The following is a 6,136-nucleotide window of genomic DNA, read 5'->3' as shown; positions in this document are numbered from 1 at the left end:
CAATTGAAAGGAAGCTCTGGAATGAGGAGGCATAGGATGAAGTTGAAAGGGGATAGACTCAGCAGTAACCTGAGGAAATACTACTTCAAGGAAAGGGTGGTGAATTCATGGAATGGCCTCCCAGTTGAAGTAGTGGAAACAAAAACTGAATTCAAGAAAGCTTGGGACAAGTATATAGGATCTCTAGGGGAGAGGATGGGGTGGATGGGCAGACTGGAAAGGCCATATGGTCTTTCTGCCTTAATCTCTCTATATAAAAGGCACCTCCAACGTTCCAATGAAGCCTCAAGCCGGAAACTTGAGATGCCAGAGATATCCGGTTTGGCTGGCCTGCAGTGTAGCTCTGCCCTCGCGTCAAAACGCCATGACGTTGAGGGCGGCCCGAGGGAGGCACGAGTTCAACAAAAGCCACGCAGGGGCAGGAGTACAGAAATACGCCCGCCGTTCTGCCCTTGACGAAAACCTTGCTACCGCCTGTTTCACACGCTCCCCTTTGCATCAGGTACGCGGACGGCAGCTGAAACTTGCAACGAAGTGAGGGACGGGGGTGTGGAACTCGGAAGGGAGGGACGGAGGGGGGTCTGGAACTCGGGAGGGGGGGGAATACCTTGCTAGCGCCCGTTTCATTTGTTTCCGAAATGGGCATTTCTTACTAGTTTTTCTATATGTTGTTGTATAGAAATGGACTAATCTGTGTTAACAATTTATGGATTGTAATTTGCTGTTTACTGGATTGATTTTTCTAAAATAAATTTACAGTGATTTACAAAATTTGAAACTTAAGTGGTCAGCATTGTGTCTTCTGAGATGAAGGATTGCCCTTACCCTGCTAACCAAGAGCAGAGGATGCTACGCAAGTCCGGAGCGTTCATCCCTTTGTCTTGTTCAGTTTCTTTCAGCTACCTGGGGATTTCCTCCAGTTCTATATCGCCTCTCAGTTTAATCTAGTCTTTTCTGCAACAGTATTGGCCAGTAAGCATGTCCCAAGGTATGCCACGTTAGTTCCACTAGCATGTATTTTTCTCTCATTCAAATTGTTGAGCTGCCTGTGCGTGATACCATAGGTCATAACTGATTTAGCACTGTGCTTTGAACTTAAGCTAACATATAGGGCTCCTTTTACTAAGCAATGGTATTGATTCCCGTGAGGCAATGTGACGAAGCCCATAGGAATTGAAGGGGCTTCATCACATTTGATGCACCAAATCACTACCCTGGCTTAGTAAAAAGAGCCCATAGTAAATGATGGCAGATAAAGACCTGCATGAGCCATCCAGTCTGCCCAACAAAAGTGTGAAGTGCACAGCAGAGGAGGAATAAATGGCGAGGAGAAAAAAATGAAGGTAAAACCAGAGCTCAAATAGATTGATATTAGAACATGAAAGGATAATGGGCAGAGTAAACGAGGCTTGTGGTCACTATGTGCTATTCTTTTTTGAAGCGGTCAACCACTACAGATCAATGTAATTCTGTCTTTAGAGTCTAGATGGCACTGTTGCACTTTTAAATACCTGACATTTTTTTTCAGTCTTTACAAATGTGTTTACTAGGATATGTTTTGAACAGATTACAACAGGGTGAATTAGCATAGAGCGCTGCATCAGATTCCTCTCAAAATACCAGTAGTTAGCATGTTCCTGTGTGTTGCCTGTCTCTCTTTATTCCTTGATCTCAAATATATGTCTTCCTACAAACCCCAGACATTGCAGAAAATTGTAAAGATAAATAAGAAACGGAGAAAGTGAGAGATTTCATGGGCCCATGAAGACACTGAAGCACAGCTATGCCATGCTGTGCCACAGGCAAGATGATTGAAGGTTGCTTTGCTTTCACTGTTAACTTCTATCGCATTTATTTTTTCATTGTTCTGAAAATTGCTTTGGTAAAAAGCACAGTGCAGATTGAAGTAAACATGTTTTAAGAGAGAAAATTCCTGGTTAAATCTTTAAAACACTTAGTAAAATATATGACTTTCTTGCCAGCATACAATTTTAACCTGTGTGACTTCCTAAGGAAGTTGAATATTGTATTCTAGTCCATTGTTGACAATGATGACATTATTGGGATTTATTAACCATCTTTATGAACAGATTTTATACAAGGCGATGTAGAGCAGGTACAGTTTAACATAAGATATACAATTGTGTTAACAGCACAACAGTAGTAAAATGACCAAGTATAAGCATTGAGGTAAACTTGGAGATGGCAAATTGAATCCTAGTGCTAGGGCTCATAAACATTTGACATCATCATGGCTTTGCATATGCTTCTGAAGACCAAGCCCTGATACAGAGTGTCTGACACCATATGGGCCTAGGAAGTGCATATCCTTGAAGTGATATGAGGCAACACTGGCATCTTGATGGGATAGGGTTTGAAGTAGGAGTGATTTGATCAGTCCAGCTTGAGCATGCTGTATACTGATCTTATCAGGGATGATACAAATCCTGTTGTAGGCCATTGGCATGGGTTCCTTGGGCTTGATGCTAGCCCACTGAAGATTTTTAAACACTTGTATGGATGACCCTTCTTCTGCCCTCACCAAATTCATACAAGAGGCAGTGAGTTATTCATTCCAATGACTCTAAGCTGTATTCTTGGTAGTATTTCCTCAATGCTGGCTATGTGTGGATCACTCAAAACCAGTGATTCGCAAACATATCCTAAAACCCTGCTCAGTCAGGTTTTCAGGATATCTACAATGAATATTCATGAATTAGATTTGCATGCAATGGAGGCAGTGGATGCAAACCTAACTCATGATTCTTCATTGCAGATATCCTGAAAACTAAGTGGTTGGGGTTCCCCAGGACAGGTGTGGGATCCACTGCTCTAACTAGTAGTAGTGAATGCAGTACTTGGGCTTTCTATATGTTACACATTAAACAGATTGTCAAAAGGAGAGGGGAAGTGATGGGGAAACTAAAATTTAACAAAGAGGGGGGGCTTTGGTGTCAGCTTAAGTACTTTTTTTTTTTTTTTTGCAAGAAACCAAACTGAAGATAGCCTCCACCGGCTCTGCAAGTAGGCTATCACTAACTTATTTTGGAAATGCTCAGGAGGGTATGAAATAGTAAGAAAAGAGGGCAAGAGATCAGGTAAAAGAATGGGGGGAGAAATTGGCATTTGAGTGTATGTGGGAACTTATGTGCATTTGCTCACTTGCAAACTAGATAAGCTAGTTTGGTCTTTATGTGTTGCTGTTCATTTTCTTACTATACTGTGGCTTTTCAGCTGGCACATTGGATGTTGTTTGGCGTGGATCATGGGCCTGACTGGGAGGTAATTTCCCTGTCATTGAAGCTGTTATTGGAGAGGGAACACGGCTCTAATGTTGCATGTATTGACAACTGTAGTGATATCAATGGTTTTGTCTACAATAGATTGTAATACTTTGATAATGGCATTTTCCAAGATGTTGGTTCAACATGTTCAAGTGGTACAAAATTCGGCAGCAAGACTGCTTTTAGGAAAATCTCATTTCACCATTGGTTACTGGTATGTAATGAGAATTAAATTTAAATATTAGTATTGACTTTTAGGGTACTAAAGAAGAATCGTCCCACATAGTTGTGTGTCAAATTGAGGATGACTGTACCTAAACAGTGGCAGCTGCACGTCTCGTATTCCGCCAGAACCGATATACTCATATCACCCCTCTCCTCAGGTCACTTCACTGGCTTCCGATCAGATACCGCATTCAATTCAAGCTTCTCCTTCTTACCTACAAATGCACTCAGTCTGCTGCCCCTCACTATCTTTCTACCCTCATCTCCCCTTACGTTCCCGCCCGTAACCTCCGTTCACAGGATAAATCCCTCCTCTCAGTACCCTTCTCCACCACCGCCTACTCCAGGCTCCGCTCATTCTGCCTCGCCTCACCCTATGCTTGGAACAACCTTCCTGAGCCCTTACGCCAAGCCCCCTCCCTGCCCGTCTTCAAGTCTTTGCTTAAAGCCCACCTCTTCAATGCTGCGTTTGGCACCTAACCCTTACTGTTCAGTGAATCCAGTCTGCCCCAATTTGACTGCCCCTATCGGACCGACCGTTCACTTGTCTATTAGATTGTAAGCTTTATGAGCAGAGACTCTCTCTTTGTTAAATTGTACAGTGCTGCGTAACCCTAGTAGCGCGCTAGAAATGTTAAGTAGTAGTAGTATCTAGTCAGGCTTCATTGTTGGAAATTCCAACTGTTTAGGCAGAAAAAGGCGAGCGCATTGGCTCTAGGATGTTTTCCCTTAAGGTACCAATTTGGTGGAATAGTTTGCCTAGGCAAATTAGGATGGTAAATGAAGTGAAACAATTTAGAAAATTATTGCAACCATGGCGCTCAGGGTTTTTTTTTTGTATGATTTTATTGGTTTGAAATATATACAGGGGGTGTAGACCATTTTTATCAGGATTTACCACCTTTTTGAAGGAATTCACTCAAGATGGTGTACAGCAAGACTAAGTTAAGCATAAGCAGTAGACAGTTACAGCAGTAAAAAATTCCAAACAACAATATAAAGTATGGCATAACGTGCTACAAGACACTGTCAACATAATACATAATAAAACATTTTCATAGGCAGCCTAGAGTCTAAGCAAAGATGGGCCATATAGATAGATAAGATAGAGTAACATGAGTAAGAAAGTAAGTGGATTAATTTTAAAGAAAGCTGCAAATGAGGTCAGCAAGATGCTTGAACATTATCTTAGCTAGGGTAGGGGTAGATAAAACATGACCTGTTATAGTAGGTGCAGCCAGTGTCATTTACTTTTTCCATTAAAGACTTGAAGAGCTAAGCTGTCACCTGCTTCCTACAATCTCTATATCATATTTTGATAGTGCCATATCTATGTAGGTACTATGTATATATATATGTGGGGGGGGGGGGGGTATGCATGTACTGTGCCCTATTTTATGAATATTATTTTATGTAAACCACCTTGAACAAACAGTAATGTTAATATTGGCAGTGTGCGAAAGTTTTAATAAAGATTAAAAAAAAAAGGTAAATATACATACTCAGCTATGATGGCTGATGCTTAGGCACTGGAATGAAATGCGTGCTGGAACAAGACCTCTGTTTAATGAGTCTGGGAGTGAGGCCAGAGAACTGGATGCTTCAGAAAAGCTATGAATGAAGACATGAAGATCATTGTTCTTATGGACCATCAGGACCCAGTCATCTGCAAAGAGTCAGATATTTGTTTTAAAAAAAAAAAAAAAAACAGAAAAAAAGGTGTGTGTTGAATTTAGTTCTTTTGGTGAGAAGACCCCTGTAGAGACTTAGTCTTTGATGGCTGTGGCATGAAGAAGCCTTACAATGGGAGATTTCTTGAGCTGCAGTGAATGTGGCGGTGTCTTGTCATGTGATCCATTTCCCACAACACACTGCTGACTTGCCTTTATGACCACTGAATCACAAATTGATTTCTCCAGCCAGACTGCTGAAACAGTTTGTACCTGATAGAGAACTGTAATTTCCTGTATCTCACCAAGCGTCCTAGGCACTCGCATGGTGTAGCCATGTCAAGGTGTGGCTGCTGTCACATACTAGTGGTGGCTTGAGAGCCACATGTGAGAACTGGGTGCCGATATTGACCTAAGTCAATGAACTCCATTAGGAGCATTATCTCACTTTATAAACACCACTGTACTGTATCACATAATCTTAAGAGTACTGTTTTAGTTTTGGTATAGTGTTAAACCATATTGTACATAAAGCAGTAGTGTTCTATTCAATGAGTTAATTATGTTTGCCAAATGGAAACCATATAAAAGATTTCTTCTTTAATAAAAATACATGAAGATAATCCGTAATGCTTAAGTGCACAATGAATATTGGCGCTAACTGGCAATATTGAGTGTCATAGCCAGTGCCCTAGCTAGCTGCTAAGCACTAATATTCAGCCAAGATAACTGGTTATCTTGTGCTGAATATTAGTGTTTGACTGGCTTTAGGCTATTTAACTGACCAGGAGCCTTTCCTGGCCGGTTAAGTAGCTTTAACTATCAACTGGTTGGAGTTTTTCTCCATTTTGTAACCTTTCCATCTTGCTCAGACATCGCATTGAAAGTCCCTAGCCAGGAATGTGATCCACTTCCACTCTGAGCCTTGTCATTAGCCCCCTAAAACCATAAACTTTA

The sequence above is a fragment of the Microcaecilia unicolor genome, chromosome 9, assembly GCF_901765095.1.
Source record: "Microcaecilia unicolor chromosome 9, aMicUni1.1, whole genome shotgun sequence".
In the NCBI taxonomy this organism is placed as follows: domain Eukaryota; kingdom Metazoa; phylum Chordata; class Amphibia; order Gymnophiona; family Siphonopidae; genus Microcaecilia; species Microcaecilia unicolor.
Note: the sequence above shows the minus strand (reverse complement) of the source record.